The 18,302-nt window shown below is 33.3% G+C and overlaps 1 protein-coding gene across 2 annotated transcripts in view; it reads right to left on the minus strand.

The window, feature by feature from the left end:
- LOC129224570 (ras GTPase-activating protein nGAP-like) overlaps positions 1 to 18,302 on the minus strand; it is a 471,622-nt gene that overhangs the window by 258,965 nt on the left and 194,355 nt on the right. The window lies entirely within an intron of this gene.

Here is an 18,302-nt window from a genome sequence, read left to right on the forward strand (position 1 = left end):
ATGACTACTTGGGAGGCAAGTAGACAGAGAATTTCGTCGACTGAGAGAAATAGTATTGGCTTATGTTCAAGAAAGGAAGTTGACGTACTTCTTGTTATTAGATAACTGAGAACTTCTCTACAAACTGGAGATACAACTTTCCAGTGAAGCGTAGTCTCGTCAAAATGATAGTACCCGGACTTAGGGCTAATAACAAGTATTTCCAAAGCCCTCTCATTCTGGAGTTGAGGCAAAATTTTGCCCCAGCAGCTAGAAAGAGAATCTACTACTTTTATAGATGATCTATTAGCTTGAAAGTCTTCTCTGCATTAAATATTTTCTGAAGTTTAAGCATATATTTTCTATTTCACACTCTATTGGAAATCTGCAAAAAATGATACATCAGATTGTTCTAAAGTGTTTCTTTGTTAAATATACCTTCATCGCTGTTAAATTTCAGTTTTTTGACGTTTTTCTTTAAAACACCACTAAACAGAATACTCTAACACAAATGACATCAACAATTTCTGAAACTCTTTAAAATATAGTTTTCTTTATACGAGATGTACTTGATGCAGACAGTCAGAAGTGACAGAAATATTGTTAATTTCTGCCGCACTAATTCGGAAACAAGTTCACCAAATTAAGATTGAAAATAACTCTCAGACTTGAAATTTCAAAGTCTCCAAAACTCAGACTCTATAAACAACGTGCATTTGATAAAATAAAAATCATGAAATATGAATCAATAAACTAGTTTCACTCTAATCCAAAAGTCACCACTATTCAATAAAACACAATTAGGTATTCCAATTGCACTTGGACTTCACTATTAATCCAAAAATGTGGAGGGGCAGCAAAAAGTTATCTACAACAACATCTTTTTGGAAAACGCATGTCAAAAGCGCAATAGAACAGCTGATTTCAAAGACTTCAATCACTTTCCCACGGAGAGAGCGCTTTCTACAGAGGAGCCGGCATGCATGTGTACACAACTGCTCATCAACAAAGTTGAATGAATCAACAACCAACGTTACTAACTACACGGAGGTAATGGCATAACGGAGAAGGCAGGTTGCCAGTATCTAGAGCGAAGATGGGAACTTCTACTTAACGCCAGCAGTTTGGCGAGTGCTTGTCTTGGCGAGGAAATGAACATAGTTCGTTGTACGGCAAAATAATAGTTATTTCCCCAGAATTTAAAAGATGCATTTTAGCGTTTTATTCAGTTGATTTTGACGAACAAAAAACTTTTTACATTTTGTTATTAAAAGTGATTTTTTTTTTCTTTCCAAGATGAAGAGCTACTAAAGACGACGACGGCTGTTTCCTCAAGAAGATGTAGAATTCATATCCTTCTTTGAAATTTACGTTCAAAAATTATGAATTATATTTTCAGAAAATAAGAAAATATGCAGCAACGGGTGAATTTATTGCTTTTTTAAAAAAGGAAAAGAGAAAGAAATCTAATACATAACACGGATTTTTTCGATAGTATTGATAATGAATAATTTTCAAAGTTTCATCAGACATACATAAACCGAAAAGTGTTCTGTTCTTTTTGACGAGTGAAACGAAACTCACTCACATTCTACGTTGCTATGCTGAATGGAAAGGATATCCAAAAGAAATTTAGAGCATTTTCTTTTACATTATGATTTGATGTCCGAGGCATAAATGGTGCAATGATATGAAAATACGGAAGATTTGGTCATCAGCGCGGACAAGCGGAAAATAGGAACAAAATGCGGAAACCTTCCGAAAAATGCGGTAGAATAGGCAACAGAGCTGCGGAACAATGAACGACTCCGGGAATTTCGGAGCCTCTGAATCCGACTCTTTGTTAACCAAAATCAATCCGACTCCGACTCTGACTCCACAAGCACTGCCAGAGCTGCGGACTTTGAGGGAAAGTGACCGACTCCGACTCCTTAAATTCTCAACCTTCGACTCCCAACTCCTTAAATTTTCAACCTTCGACTCCGACTACTTAAAATTTCAACCTTCGACTCCCAACTCGACTCCGACTCCTTTACCCTAAAATCAGTCCGACTCTTCGACTCCGATTCCGCATCCCCATCAGGGACGTAACTAGGTCATTTTCGAGCAGGGGCAAGACTTCGTTTCGGCACCCCTCCTTACTCCCCATCAAAATAAATATCAAAAAGTTATTATTTTAAAAATATAAATTTAAATTAAGCAGTGATATGATGGCTGCATGTGTTGATAAGCCTATAAATGCGACTTTCACTTAGTTATAAGTTTTTATACAATTTTATCACTGGATTGTATTTTTAAAAATTTCGATAGTGGGTAAAAATCATTAAATATTTCTTTTATTATTTTACATATGAAGTTTTTCAAGGCAAACTATTTTGTATTTCGACAAGAGAGTAATTAGCAATTTGTTGCATTTTTTTTTTCTTTTTTTATCAGATGACTGCCCCCTGCTCGCTGACGCATACCAACCCCCGAAGATTGCTTCGCAGCCTTATTTGATTCATGAAGATTTAAATTGTTTGTCAGAAAGAATCAGATTGAAAAACACGTTACGAGTTCCGTTTCGAACGAAGTGAAAATTCCCCTCTCCCTCACATAGAAAATAGAGTTTAAGTGAAGAGCTAATTTTTTAAACGCAATCCCACTCCTACCCGAAAATATAAAAATAATTTGATTGAAATATGCATAAATGAGATGATATTTGAAAAAAATAATCGCTTTGAAGAGCATTTTCTCTCGTCCCAAACTAACTTGAACCAACTTCCACAGCTATAGGCGCTGATGCTAAAGGGGCTCTCATGAGCATTGCAGAACGGCAGTTTTGTACGTTTGAAAAACTGCTTTTAAGTTCGTGGTCTCTAATAATATATTTTGCTATTTAGCTCCGGACTGAACATAGGACTTTTCGCTAAAATAGAAACCTGCTGTTCTAATTTGTTGATAAAATTGTTACAAGCTTTATTTGATGCAGAAAAAATCTTTTGGAACAACATGAAATATTAAGGGATGTGAGAAATCTTTCATCCCTTGAAAGGCAATTTTGTGAAATTTAGCTTAAAAAATTAATTACAAAAAAGAAAGCTAATTAGAAATTTAAAGTAAACAACCCCAGGTTCAAATCCTTGGGGCTCGAAGTAATTTTGTACAAAATTTTAAGGCTAGGTGCTCTGAGGTCTCCTGGACGCATGCCCGCCACAGGCATTTTTTCACAATTTCTTTGACGTTACTTTTTTTTTTTTTTTTAAATGTATCGAGATGCGAATTTAAAATTATCACTTTAAATGAAAACAATAAAACAGAAATGTTTTCAGTGATTTATTTTTAAGTATTTATATTATACTACTATGAAGAAATTTGTATGAAAAATAACAGTATTCAACTATATGTCGCACTAACGTGTGAAATAATTTTTACTCCGATGAAAAGTTTAGTGGGCTATTTGTTTTTGTTTCTCACTTGAAATTAATTGAATATTGCTACTTAGTATATAGATTTTAATCCAACAACTTACAATAGCTCGAAATGAACAGATTATCTTATTAAAACATTACCTTGAAAATTTTATATGCAACACATTTTATATTGTTGCAATCTGTATAATTAAATATTAATTATTACAAGAGATATTTTATGTAAAGGACGCACGTTCCCCACCTCTGGTATTTAGTTATACATCTGAAAAACATTTCTTAGAAAAACAAATACCTAATGTGCTTCATATCAAAACTCTTTCTATTAACCTTTAAAAAAAAAAAAAGTTCAGGTTATTTCTATTTACAGTACAACCTAATTTGTCTGGACTAACTTGGACCGAAGGCAATTTGAATAAACGAAAATCCGGATAGTACGGATAATAAGCAGTAATTAATTCGGAAATAAGAAATCTTTTATTAGCAGGGAAAAACGATCTTTTGCAGCAAAATTACATGGAATTGTTACTCACAAATACTTGGTCATTAATAGTTCATCTGGCAGTGGTGTCAGACTGACACTCCAAATACGTCACGTAGTTCATTAGATGACTATAACTTGTTGCGCGACCTACATATAGCAGTTGTGTATTTTTCAAAAAAAAGCGAATATTTGGCACATTTATAGTTTCGTTCTTACTATCATTAATTTAGAATTATCATTTTAGTGAATATATTTTTTAACTCCACCAAATTTGATCCGGATAAGCCGGATATCTGGATAAACGGGAGCCAGACAAATGAGGTTCTACTGTAAATATAAATATGCATCAAAAGTACCAAAGCAAAATTTGAGAGGTGTAAAAAATAGTTGATTTCTAACACATTAATTGAAGTACATGATTTAAGCATATTTAAAATATTGTGTGGGTGGTAAAAATATGTCGAAACTATAACGTTCTCATTTTAACTGAATTTATCTCTAAAAACCTTAGAATTGACCCTAAACAAAAATGAGCAGCCTCTCGCACTTTAAATTGAATTTCCATTATTATAGTGCGAGATTTTCCCTCAAGAATGAGAAAAATTGTAAACTAAACTAGGCCAATGGAACAGTGTAACGATTTTCCCTTCGACCAATGGGGTAGACAAGCTCTCGTCATTGTAAATGAGAGGAAGACATCATGTTAGCAGCTTTATGACGTTTAATTGTATAAAAATGAGAATTGAGCATTTCCGCTGTTTTGTACTTCTCATAGCTTCGCTCCTATATTCCTCCTCCGAGAGAGAGGTTCTTTAAATAAGATATAACAAGAACTGGTCACTCTAAGAAAATACTTTCATGCTATTTATTGCGCCATCCTCGCTCTCTTTTGGTCTATCTTCACCACTCTTTATCCCATTAAACCGTGCAAGCTTTCTGCCTGCGCCCGCACTGAGTTTTTTTTTTTTGGACTTCTAATAATTTGTTCTTTTTTTCTTTTTTTTTTTTTCTAAAAAAATTAATTTGAGCATTTACTTTGTCAGTTTAGCGCCCCTAAAATCTGGCACCCCGGGCACAAGCCCCGTCTGCCCCCCTCTAGTTACGTCCCTGATCCCCATTCCCTAGTTGGCAGGTCTTACACTGATACGTCTCCGATTATGAAACAAAAAGTTCTTTCGCCAAAACGGGCACTTTCACGCCAAACATATACCACTCCAAAATCATCCGCCTCGCAGCATCTTCGAAGACAGATTCTGGGATCACGTGGGCTGCTCTTCACCCCGAACGACACGGAAACGGCTGCTGCTGGTCCAACTCCAGCTAATTCCCATGATCCTCACGATATTTTCCGTTCTGCGATTAGCGTGAGACTCCAGAACACAAGTTTTCCCAAACCACCTTTTTTTTACCCCGAAGTATACACAATATTGACTAAAAGTTTGAAATCTCTCTTCAATTCCCACGCTACAATTTTTCCTCTTCAATTAAATGTTTTATGAAATGTGATGAGAAAACCATAAAGCAACCAAGTGTTGCGGAAAACGTGATAAGCTTTTAAAGACTTCAATTAAATAATGAATGATGAGAAAGAGAAAGTTTTAATTTCGATAATAATAAAAGTGCAGTCATTCAGGAAAACTCTGAGTCTTTCCGATTAACTTGCGCCACTTTAAATTCTTTAGGGGAAAAAAAACTGATGTCGCAGTTAGGGTGGTTCAAAAAAAAACTTTTTTTCAGCTAGAGTTCTGGACCCCCCCCCCCTTTTTTTTTATAGACTTACTAACAGTATTATACTGTGAAAGTTTTAGCTTCTAACTCAAATTTTAAGAAGGTAATCAATGACCCTTTTATTTAACATTAGCCGTATTATAGAAAATACCACAAGTTTAGAAACATTTAATTTCCCCAGCTGTTTTTTTTTTTTTTTTTTTGTAAATAATTATTTTATTGCAATGTATATGCATACTACTGGTGCATGTTATAACATGTAGCATTTTTTTCCAGTTCAATGAATTGTTTTTCACCCCCCTCCCCATACTTACGAAGTTTCGGGGAGCGGTTGAGCACCCTCTATCAGTTGAAATAAGAAGCTAAAATTCCGCCAGTATATTACCATCAACAAGTCTAAAAATATTGAGGGATGTCCCGTTATCTAGGAGAAACTTTTTTTAGATGTATTGTTGAACCACCCTAGTCCCAGTACTGTACTCAACTGGCAGGGATATGAAATAAGGTTTTTCTTTGTGTTTTATAAAAAGAAAGATGACAGTTTTGTACAAAGCTAATAGTGTCAGGCAATAACTCTGAAGTTCCTGTTTACTCCCTAGAGCGCCCGAAAAAATAAAACTCAGTACATTTGACAAAGAGTATTAACATGGTCATACACAAAAAACTATTTACCATGTGTTGTTGTACGCTAAAACTGAAGTCTTAAACCCAACGTTTAACAATTTTCGCATTATTAAGAAAATTTCTGAATTATTAACGGAACGTATATTACGATAGATATTTAAAACGCACATACACGCACAAAAGCAGTTTTAATGATTGTCTAGATCATTTTAGGGATGGCACGTGACATGGCGAAATTGTCTCATTGCAAAGTTGCAAGTGTTAAAAAATACTTTGAATTTTGGTAATATTTTTTCAAATTTACACGATTTGGTCATCTGATATTGCTACAGGTTCTTATCGGCAAAATAGTTTTGAGAACAAATGTTTTCCATTACAAAATAACGTTCAATATTAATCGATATGTAATATTTAATATTTTTAACTTGACTAGCATCTTCAAGAACTAATGTTAATATAGATGACTTGACCAAAAAACTACAAATTTATCTAAAACTTATTTAAAGTTATCTTTAACTAAAGAATGCTTAAAAATTGTTTAGAATTGTTTCAACTTATTTCTTTTTAATTTTATGCATCACGTAAATGACTGAACCTTCAACTAGAAATATATATATATATATATATATATATATATATATATATATATATATATATATATATATATATATATATATAATTTTTAAGTCTATTCCTATTAAGGTCAACGAAGAACACTTTTTATTTAGTTACTTTTTATTAAATAATTACAATTAATATAAATACGTAAATTAGGGTAGTTCAAAAATACATGTAAAAAAAAGTTTATCCTAGATAACAGAACACCCCTCAATATTTTTATACTTGTGGATAGTAATATATTGGAAGAATTTTAGTTTCCTATTTCAACTGAAAGAGGGAGCTCAACCCACTCCCCTAAACTTCAAACGTATGGGGAGGGGGTTAAAAAAATTCATTGAACTGAAAAAACAATGCTACATTTTTTCTTATACACTAATAATATGCATATACATTGCAATAAAATAATTATTTATAAAAGAAAAACAGCTGTGGAAATTAAATGTTTCTAAATTTGTGGCATTTTCTATGCTACGGCTAATGTTAATTTAAGGGGTCATTGAGCAACCTCTTAAAATTTGAGTATGAAGCTAAAATTTTTACAGCATAATACTATTAGTAAGTCTAAAAAAATAGGGAATGTCCTGGACTCTAGCTGAAAAAAAGTTTTTTTTTGAACCACCCAAATGTACAGGTAGTTATCAAAATAATGGAAACACTCTGTGACAAGTGTGTTGGGAATCGCTACTCTGCCATAAATGTTCTGTTGATAAAGGTGCCTTCTGTCTCTAATCACTCACACTGGTGAATCCAGATGGTGATTGAGTTCTTCGGTCATTTTTGCTGATATTGTGTGTGTGTGTGTGTTCGCTTTTTAGTCGTTACAATCCTCTTCAATACCGTCGGTTTCTTTTACTAAGCTTCTCTTTGAGTCCACTATTTTGCTTTGCCGAGCTTGTCTACGGTGCTGCATGTATGCTGTCATGAGTTTAGATACTGTACCTCTAGAAACACCGAAAAGTTAAGATGTTTCAGTCACACTTGGAAGACGCGCTCCAACAATTTGACCTCTTTTAAAATTTGAGAGAACCGATATTTCACGCGCTTGAAAAAAAATCCAAGACGTCCAGAACTTCAGTTATTCCACCATATATTACCAGAATATGTACAATGCTATTTATTTATTTAAAAAAAAACATATCTAGTTTTATTCTTTATTACGTACGAAGCACATTCAAAAATGTCACTTTTATTCACAGGTGTTTCCATTATTTTGATAACTACCTGTATATACATAAGACAGAATCATAATATTAAGTGGCAAAATATAAGTTAAATTTAATTAATGAATTAATATTTGGGAAAAAAATAAAAACTGTAGTATTATCAAGTGTCATCCACTACATGTTTTAAAAAATGTATTTGAACAAGAGTGGATGAATAAAAAGTATTTTATAAACGATTGAAAATTTGAAAAATATATAAATATATGTAGAGAGAATGTGAACTAATAGAAGAAATGGAAAAATGTTTATTTGCAATACAACGTAATATTGTACTTTTGTTTCCTTTTTCAATATGTTGTTTTTTAAATCTTCACACAAGTAAATCGCCTGAATCTCGTTTAAAATGTTCCAATTCCGGTTCGCAACTCCAGAGCTCTCATACGCTACCTTGCGGTGATTAATAATACTAAAGAAAAAGGTAAAACATTCCATTCCACGTGATTTCTTCGGGGTAAATTGCAGGCTTCATACAGTTTATGGTGTAGTGTAATTTCAGAAGAATACAAAAGAAAGCTTTCCATAAACATGATGAAAAATTACTGTCATTCACTAAGCGTCAAAGCAAGCTATAAGTTACGGCGTGTTTTTGTATTACCTTTTTCATCCGCCATTGGACAGTGACTTCAGCGCCCCCTGTAGTTTATTGGAGTTGCGAATAAAGTTGAAAAGAAGTGCAGGAACTCAGCTCCCGTGATCTTCTATGCAAATTAAACTCTAGTTAGGAGAATCTTTTATCTGCGCTATACTTTTCAATAACTCGGGGAATTAAAATATGATAGCAAGTATAAGATAAGATATTCAGTTCAATAGACTCAGCTCCCGCGAGCTCACATGAAAATTAAGCCCAGATTGTTTTCATAAATAAGCAGTTAACACATTGGTCAGAAATGGGTGTCATAAGAAATGAACAAATGCTTACCATGTTGAACTATACATTTCAAGTGAACTGATAGTTGTGGAGCGCTAGCGCCTCCCCCTCCTATGACTCTTGTTTTTACCGTGAAGGCCTTGGGTATTTGGCAATTATTTATAACATTTGGCAATTTTTGACACTTCCCCCATGTAAGGGTACGTAAGATTTTTCCTCCCCTTCCCCCTTATTCTTATGTAAGATTCCATTAGTTTTTTCAAAATAATAAAATTATGAATCTTACATCACTGTAATCGTTATTAAAAACTACATAAAACCTTTTGTGTAAAGAAATATCTATTAAAAAGATGGAATCCAGACTGAACGTTTTTTCGACATTGTTTTGTACATGATACTAATTGAAAATAAAACATACCATACATAGTGCGATTCTTTTGTTATATTTTACACCATCCATTCTTTGTAAAACAAATAAAAAACAGATCAGCCTAACTTTTACTTTCCGGAGGCAAATGAAATATGATCCCTGCCAAACCACTTGACCGCGCGATTTCTAATACAAAATATCGACTTGGAAAATCTTACGTAAGAATTGGCTTGCCCCAACCCCCAAGTAAGGGCATGTAGAGATTTTTCCAACCCTTCTCCCCCTCGGGACCCTTACGTCATTAATGAATGCCACCTAGGTAGTAATACACAGGTTTCATACTTTAAAGATAAAATTCTGTACAACTACGAAATATTTCAGCAGCTCATTGAGTTCTCAGGACCATGATTTCAATAGAAGCATAGGTTTAGCTTTTTATAATGTTTCTGCAGAATCAAAACTCATTTATATATTTCTGCATGTAAAAAACCTTTTTAAGTTGTTCCAAACGATTTTCTAAAGATTCCAAAACCGTCTCGAAGGCTTAGTTCGCTTCAAATGTACAAAATGACGTGACAAAAGAAATGGTTCTGGTTGAGTAAAATCGATTTGTGACATTGAAGAGGAAATTTCCTTTAAGTCTGAAGCGATTTGGGCATTAACAGATGTTTCCTGGTTTTATTGCCAACGAATATCAGTATCTAAACGATTAATGGAATGTTCAACACAGAAACTTGCGATGGATTGGGCTGAGAGGCATTTTACAAAATAGCAATTGTCTGCTCAATTGAGTACCAGTGATCTATCTATCTGTATATTTATTATCGATGAAATCGGCGGCTTTTACGTGTTATTATCAGATTTGAACAATTTTGAAAATATTTTCAAACAACTTTCTTTCAGTTCTCTATACTTAAAACTACTTTTTTGAGGATAAGTGCAAGTTTTAAAGACTAGGAAGAAATTCTAATAGCCATTTAGTTATATTTAAAATACGTAGAAAAGTAACAAAGCGTAGTGTTACAGCCGTTCAGGGTAACTGAGCTACAACTTCTCTGTTTTAAACGCCCCCCCCCCTGGATATTTAATTAGTTTTATTATATTTTTTTGCATTAAACGGAAGAAACGCTCCTAAAGTAGGGTATATTTATCATTAATTAAAAAATAATAATTATTAAATCCATTTAAAGTTAATTATTAGCTTCGCTCAAAGATATCATGTCATTTAGGCTCACTTTCAGCAACGTCAAAAATGGGATGTAAAATAAATTGTTTTGATGCAAGTAGTGCAACCTTAAAGCAGAAAAAGAAAATTTCTAGACTTTCCCCTTTGTGCTTCACAATATCACGAGAAGTGCACATTTATAATATTCTATTGACTATTACAATGTAGGGACAGCACTTCCAACATCTTCAGAAATAGCTTCTAAACAATAACTTCAAAATTATTGACTGATGCAATTGGTCGTGTACAATATTACTAACTTTTTTTTTATCTCTTTTATTAAAATAGATAGCAGAAATTAATTTCATAACCTTGCCACGTGAGTGCAGTGCTTTTAGGTTTCTTTCGAGTCAAATCTGTACTATTAAAACCTGTGCGTGTGTTTGGGTCTTTAACCCAATCTCCTCTAGACTGGCATGGTCTACCTGGTCAATACTAGTGTCATTGGATACAGGGCGTTCAGGGAGAGCGATTCCGCCCTGTCTCACCCGTGAGGTCATCCAGGGAAGTCTTGACACTTTGAAAAGCATTAAAACCATTAACTGTCATCAACAGCAGGCGGCATTAAGCCAACACAGGTGACGTAAGGGGGTTGGCGAGCGAAGCGAGGAGGGGTAGCGCCCCCTAGTATATTATAATATTTAAAGGTGCATATAACTAAAAGTTACACCGAATGACTGTTATGGTGTCGAGATTTTGAGAGTAGAAATTTGAAGGAAAAAAAAAAGAAAAATAATAATGGGGTTTGTTTCCTTCCAGTCAAAAGTAGTACTTTTAGTCACTGAAATTGATAGAATAAGAAAAAAAAAAAAAAAAACTAACAATAAATAATAATAATAATGACATGGAGCGAGAAACAACTTTCATTTTCCCAACGCTTTTTTTTTATGTCCGATTTTGAAAATAGGGCGTGGTCTTTATGACGTCACAAATGATGTACTTTAGCGCATCTGTCTACCGCATTTCCACGTTATGATAATCAAGAAGCGAACTAAATATGCGCTCTACGTTTGCTATCAACCATATCGTTGCCAGTACACGTGAGTAAAGATGCGAATTAAATATTGCGCTCTGCTAATGGCATCAGTGAATCGCATTTCATCATTTGTGATGTCATCGGAAGAAGCGTAAACAATTAAACTATTAAAATACTTTTTTTTTTCAAATCTAAACATTGTCAAATTATTTAAAAAATGGTCAGATTCTATGTTTTTAAGCATGCTCTTTCAGAAAAAAATGCTTTTAAAATTTCGGAAACGAACCCATTTTATTTCGCATTAATTTGAATGAAAATTAATTATTTGCATTTCTGTGAATAACATTTCATGTGAACCTTTAGTTACATACAGCATGCAGAATAAAACCATTTTTAGGTCGAGAAAAAACAAACAGAATTTTAATTTGAAAGAAAAGTTCGGATTCCTACTGTTTTATGAGGTTGCGCATTATATAATAATACAACAAAAATGCTAGATTCCGAAAAAAAATAATATCTATTTAGGTAAACAACGGTATTTAATTGCAACTACCAAGATGTCTGGTTTTGATGTAGGAAATGTGGGTTGCCGAAAATGGATCAGAAGATCAACATCTGGTGTCGAAAAGTAAACCCGCTTTTTGTTCAGTAGAAAGCTATTACTCTACGCGATAGATAATTTACGGGCTGCAACAAATTACGGGAAAGGGAAAATATTCTAATTCTGTTCCAGAAAGATTTTATCGGACATGACAACATTTTGATGTAATTTTACGACATGGGTTATTTTGAACAATGTATCTGTAAGTAAGCAAAATCAGTTAGAGCAGGATCTAATTCTGGAACACATACAACAGGCGATGTTTTTTTTAAATATTTTTTTCCCCTTACTTGAATGCATTTTTATGTTTTTGAGTATATTTCACTCCAGAATTTCTTTCTTTCCCTTTTTATGTTATTTTAATGTATTATTTGAACTTCTTTCAAGCTCTTGTAAATCTATTTATTTTTTTAGAGCAGGCATTATTCCTTGGTATTTTAAAATCAAAAACATTAATTGATGTTAAAAATATAATCTAACGTTTGATAATATATGTTCAAGTGAAGTTCAAAATTTCTTTTTCAATGCCTGAAAATATACGAACCTTAAATTCATCTTTCATTTTCAAAACAGCTGAAAATATATGAACCTCTAATCCAGCTCTCCTTTCCCAACGCTGAAAATGTATTAAAATTTTTTTTTTCTTTCTCTTCATGGGTAGCTGCCCAATAGAATAGTATAAGGAACATCAAACAGTAACCCAACATGCTTTCTGGCAACCCTGTGAAGGGAGGTACAGTCTGATGCATAGACTAAAAATAAGAGTAGACCGAGCTATGGCAACCCTTTTGCTGCTCATAAACCAAACCATGTGACTGGTGGATATCCTAGCAACACGATCAACGCCGGCGAGAAATAAAATAAATAGAATTGATGGAACACGGAATCTTTTATGGAGTCCGATTTGTAAATTAGTTATTCTAAGTTGTAAATATTTTGTTAATATAGTGAGTTTTTCGTTTAGATAGTATTGTGCATTTTCTTTATTCAATTTCAATAACTCTCTAAGCAATTAAAGATGCAAGTGCCCCAAAAGAATCGGCAAACGGTAAGATTTTTATCTACAATTTCAATATAAGATACCAATTAGTACATTTTTGCGTTAACGCAAAATGTTTACGCCATTATACGTTCACGCCAACGCTGACGTAGCAGTTTCGGATGAAATAAAAGTTACTGAAAACTGTGATAAAAACTAATTACTAATGTCAAAATAATGCATAACTAAAAGAAAAACAGTTCAATCTCTGCACCTGGAAAAAAAAATTATAATGAAAACACATTACGTCTTAAGATACATGTCGAGTGCCAAACTATAGATAATGTTGCCATCTAGCAACCATGCCACCAAAGTTTTCGCCAAGCCTTCCACTAGTCACATGATGTATCCATGAACCAATTTTTTCATCAGCAAGTCAGGGAAAGCTCAGTCTACTCTTATTAGTCTATGGTCTGATGAGATGGAAAGGCAAGCATCCGGTTTACAGGCAGAAATGGACGCATCTATTAGTTTTCAGGGATGCCAGTTTTTGCAGAGGTAATGTTCTGCTTCAAAATTAAGCACAGTCATATAGAAATTAATGGAACACACTGATAAAATTTTTCCTTTTCCCCCTCATTCAGAGAGACTTTTCTTAATGGGGCTGTTTCCTTCAGTCAAAAGTACTACTTTTTGTCACAGAAATTGATAGAATAAGCAAAAAAAAAAAAAATAATAAATAAATAAATAAATAAATAAAATAAATAAAAAATAACATGGATCCAGAAAATACTTTCATTTTCACAACAGTTATTTTTTAACTAATTTTTTAAAATGTCCAATTTTTCAAACAAGGCTGGTCTTTATGACGTCAGAAATGATGTTCTTTGGCGCATTTTTCACTGCGTTTCCACGTTATGACAATCAAGCAGAGTATTAAAAATTGCCTCTACGCTTGCTATCAACCATATTGTTGCCAGTAAATGTGAGTAAAGATGCGAATTAAATATTGTGCTCTCCTGAATGGCAACAGTGAATGGCATTTCATCATTTGTGATGTCATCGGCAGAAGCGTTAAACAATGAAAACGCACTGATTAAAGTAATTTTTTAAAAATATTAAACTTAGTCAAATTATTTAAAAAATGGTCAGATCCTATGTTTTTAAGCATGCTCTTTCAGAAAAATAAATACTTTTAAATTTTTGGAAACGATCCCGATTGGACGTTGGCCAATTCTGTATCATCCGTGGGCAGACTATAGGTATCATGCTGTCGCTGTCAATAATAGGAATATTTTTTTAATTAAAATGCTTAAACTATATGTCATCGTATGTAGATGTTCTTTAAAAAAAAAAAAAAAATCCAAGAAAAAATAATGTTACTTTCCACGAGGAAACAATATTAATTAATATGATGTAGCATTTTCCCTCAGCTTTATATATCTCAGTGGCCATACTGTGAACTAAAGATTCCTTCCGCATACAACTGATTAGCTTCAGTATTACGCGATAACCACTCAATTACAACGTATTCAGCTGCGTCTTAAAATACTGGGATGCATTTTTAACTTCAAAGGGAAAAGGGAGACATTTCTTCGTATATTCTCATTTTCTATTACCGTTGAATCGAAGAGTTCAGGTGATAGTAATTAATATTTTGTTAGCACAAAACTTTTGCTTTTCTATTTTAATTGGAATTTCGGTAAATTAAATTTTTTTTGTAATCCAAACAAGCCGATCCCAATTAGATCGAATTAGAGATGTTCTACTGCATTACCATTTTGAAAATCAAATTTTAAAATAATTATAATCCTTTCTTAATAAAAATAATCACCAATAATTGGTATTGCTCTTCGGGTACGATAAATGCCAAACTTAAAAGACAAAAACTAACATTTGAGCCAATTTTCTGAGTTGTCCAATCCACTTTCAGTTCTTACATTCAACATAAATTTGCTTTTAATGGGTTCTGAATCTTTGGGATTTGCTCCGTCAGTTTATTCAATAAAGAACATTTTGGATAAAAATCAATAAACCCTGTTAAAGAATTGAATGCAGACCATCTTAAAGATCCAAAAGCCAACACTGAATTCAAAAAATGTGCTAATCTTCCCTTATGAAAATAAGCTCTTCTGTTTCAATGGCCCAGAAGATGGAACAATATTTTCGAGAGAAGAATGACAACGATAAGAAACATTTTTCTCAAACTAATTCCATTACCCTTCTCGACTTAAAAAAAAAAGAAAAATTTTTAGCAGCAGAAGAAATGTTCTCCAAGCAATATTAAGATAACTCGAAGGTCAATTTCATGTGAAAACAATTAATTATTTTTGGTTATGTGTAAAAAAATATTTTAATAACCTCTCTCGAGGCAAAACGATTTTATTCGTGAGATTATGTCAACAAACGCCAAATTTTAATTGCATTTTCCCCAATTTCTTTCTTTTGTAGGTTTTCAGAAACTATTGTGGCCCTTTTATTCTACCACAGAGTCGTGTTTTCCAGCGATAAGGCGTCTGTTTCTTAAAATATTTATTTTATTTTGATTGTTCCTCAACTTACTAGATTATTATTGGCTCCAACGGAACTCAAGTCATCGGAAATGAGAAAACATCTCTGTAACTGTCACTTTTTGTAGCCGTAAATCTTCTCTTGTCCTTCGCATTCTCCCCCCCCCCCCTCCCAAACAACCCGAGAACAATTCTTCGCATGTGACCCACATTTCACGCCCTAAGTTTCCGCCGTGACATTGTCGTCTGTGCTCATAGCTTCAAGAAAAACACGTCTAAAAATTGGCAACGCGTGAAGCTGACGACATTCTTAACACTAAAAATTGATACAAACTTCTCAGTAGCAAAATATTTTATTTCCTATCTCATGACAAATAATTATTAAAAACAAAGAAATAAATAGGTAAAAATATTAAAAAGCACAAAATTATTATTTACCGATTTTTTCGCCACAAAACAATTCCTGCGTGCAATTTTTATTTAAAAATAAATAAATGAATAAATAACTTTAGAGAAAAACAAACAAGCTACAATGATTTTTTCACTTTTTATCCCATAAAACTTAAGAGTAACCGTTCATTATGATGATTTTAGTATTTTAGTAATGCCAATAGCTTTAATAAGTAACTCAGCTATACTTAGCTTGAATATAACTATGGATATTCATTTATTTAAACTTCACCAATCACCATCTTACCTAGACTGGTAAGAGTTTAACCGGTAACTATGGATATACGTGTGACTGTTTATCTGAATTTAGAGCAAACCTAACCTGGCTACATTGTGAAGGCTACGCAGACCTTAACCGCAACGTTACGACGCTACCAGGTTAGGCTTGCTCCAAGTATAGTTTGCATCTGAATCCAGCTTCCTGAAAGACATAAAATCCCTATATTTCTAAGGCTTTCCTCTATTCAAATTATTATTCAGTGCTTCAACTCAACATTCCGTAACAATGCTTTTATTAAAATTTGTAGCGTGAAAAAAAGCATTGAGAAGAAAGATACGTTGACATTTTGTTTTCTCAAATCTGAACAAATAAAATTCTGCATTTTGTTTTGAGGCTTTTGGATTTAAAATGTTTCCTTTTTGGTTATTTTTCCGCAATCTGCCGCAAAATTTTACTGATTTTTTTTTTCTCTCGTTCAAGCCTGGTTGTTGAACACGCGTCACTTAACATAACTTTTATTTTCGAGGTAGACCATGCAAAGCCGGGCGACGCAGCTAATTATAGAATTAATTTCTGCTGTGTAATTCAGAGATTAAATGACTGAGAATGGCATTTAATCGATATAGTTTTTTTTTTTATTTTATTTTATTTCTTTATTTTTTTTTATTTAGAGGAGTGGCACTCATTTTGGAGTAGTGAAAAGTGACAGCAACAGTGAGGACCTTAACATTAATCATTGGTACAGTCGAACTCGGTTGTAACGAGTGCGAAAGGATCACGATGTTTGCTGGTTGTAACCTAGTGCTAGTAAAAAACAAGTTCGCACAAAGCTTCCAAGAATTAGGCTTATCTTATATACGTGCTTTGCTTTTATTATTTCAGTACAGTACCAAAAAAGTTGGTTATTTTGCTTTGAACTGTCTTATTATGTCTTTCTTGTTTTATTGTGTTCGAGAAATGCTCATCGTCCAAAAAAAAAAAAAAAAAAAAAAAAAAAAAAAAAAAAAATGGTCATTTGCACGCCTGGTTTTGAAAATGATTTCTACAGATCAAAACCTACAGTGTATGTTGAGGTTTCTTCCTCTTGAAGTTCTTCCTATTTGAAGCAGTGAGAAGCAAAGGGGTGTAAGTGGAAATTTTCAAGTTTTGAGTACAACTGCAATAAAGATAACGTCCTGGTAGGCTTTCATTGAATTTTTTTTTTCTCTCGAAATCATGCTGCACAGCAGCACCTACCAGCACTACTAGTATTATCTTGTGCCCCAAGACAGAGGAGGGGTCCACCGCCCATTTGTAATGGTTATCTCCAAATTTTTAATTTTGCCAATTACATTCCTTTGCTTCTCACTGCCTCATTTGTCGTTATCTTCATCGCTTTCTATCTTTTCTTTTCTCTTCAGAATTAACTTGAATTTGAGTATTACAGTATCCTCGGAAGCTCTATTAAATCCTTTATTGTATTTATTAAACATAAAGCAATTCTTGAAAAAATAATAATTATTAATAAATTTAAAAAATAGGTTCTTTATTGATAAATATATAAGTAAATAAATAATTTGATTTTAATCCCTGTACATATGTTTTCTGTATCGTATGCTGTGTTCTTCCCCAGAAACAACATTCAGGAATGATACTGTACGAAAAGATCATCGACTGATACAGCACGCAAATCAGAAATCACTATTCTTGAGTTATAATATCCTTGTTCTCAGGGTTTATGACTTATCACTAACTTTCAATTGACTTCAGCTTAAGGATAATGCTAAAGGATGTTTTCAAAAAAAGGATAAACTGAGCTGAAAGTCAACAGAAATTTTACGAATAAAAAAATATTGCTCGCTTTAAGCGGGGTTTGCTCGTTAAAAGCGAGTTATGCTCCTTTTGCCTTAACATTGTACCAATCAAATCTTTCTGATTTCCTCACTAAATCCGGGTTCTCATTAAATCAGGGCTCGTTAAAAGCGAGTTCGACTGTACCATAAAAAAATTAACTTTCTAAGGAGGAAGTGAAAGACAGAAGAGAAAGAAATAATT

The sequence above is a fragment of the Uloborus diversus genome, chromosome 6 (genome assembly GCF_026930045.1).
Source record: "Uloborus diversus isolate 005 chromosome 6, Udiv.v.3.1, whole genome shotgun sequence".
NCBI lineage: Eukaryota > Metazoa > Arthropoda > Arachnida > Araneae > Uloboridae > Uloborus > Uloborus diversus.